This window comes from Oncorhynchus masou, chromosome 33, assembly GCF_036934945.1.
Source record: "Oncorhynchus masou masou isolate Uvic2021 chromosome 33, UVic_Omas_1.1, whole genome shotgun sequence".
NCBI classification, from domain to species: domain Eukaryota; kingdom Metazoa; phylum Chordata; class Actinopteri; order Salmoniformes; family Salmonidae; genus Oncorhynchus; species Oncorhynchus masou.
Window position 1 is genome coordinate 7607438 of NC_088244.1, and position 801 is coordinate 7608238.

Consider the following 801-nt stretch of genomic DNA (forward strand, 5'->3'; position numbering starts at 1 on the left):
AGTGATACATTTATTAGATTCAACTTTTAATAATTAAAGTGGCTAGAGATTTGAGTCAGTATGTTGGCAGCAGCCACTCAATGTTAGTGATCGCTGTTTAACAGTCTGATGGCCTTGAGATAGAAGCTGTTTTTCAGTCTCTCGGTCCCTGCTTTGATGCATCTGTACTGACTTCGCCTTCTGGATGATAGCGGGGTGAACAGGCAGTGGCTCGGGTGGTTGTTGTCAATCACCCAGAGCTAAGACAATGCAGGAGTGGCTTCGGGACAAGTCTCTGAATGTCCTTGAGTGGTCCAGCCAGAGCCCGGACTTGAACCCGATCGAACATCTCTGGAGAGACGTGAAAATAGCTGTGCAGCAACGCTCGCCATCCAACCTGACAGAGCTTGAGAGGATCTGCAGAGAAGAATGGGAGAAACTCCCCAAATACTGGTGTGCCAAGCTTGTAGCCTCATACCCAAGATGAATTGAGGCTGTAATCGCTGCCAAGGTGCTTCAACAAGGTATTGAGGCTCTAAATACTATCTGCCAAGGTGCTTCAACAAGGTATTGAGGCTCTAAATACTATCTGCCAAGGTGCTTCAACAAGGTATTGAGGCTCTAAATACTATCTGCCAAGGTGCTACAACAAGGTATTGAGGCTCTAAATACTATCTGCCAAGGTGCTTCAACAAGGTATTGAGGCTCTAAATACTATCTGCCAAGGTGCTTCAACAAGGTATTGAGGCTCTAAATACTATCTGCCAAGGTGCTTCAACAAGGTATTGAGGCTCTAAATACTATCTACCAAGGTGCTTCAAC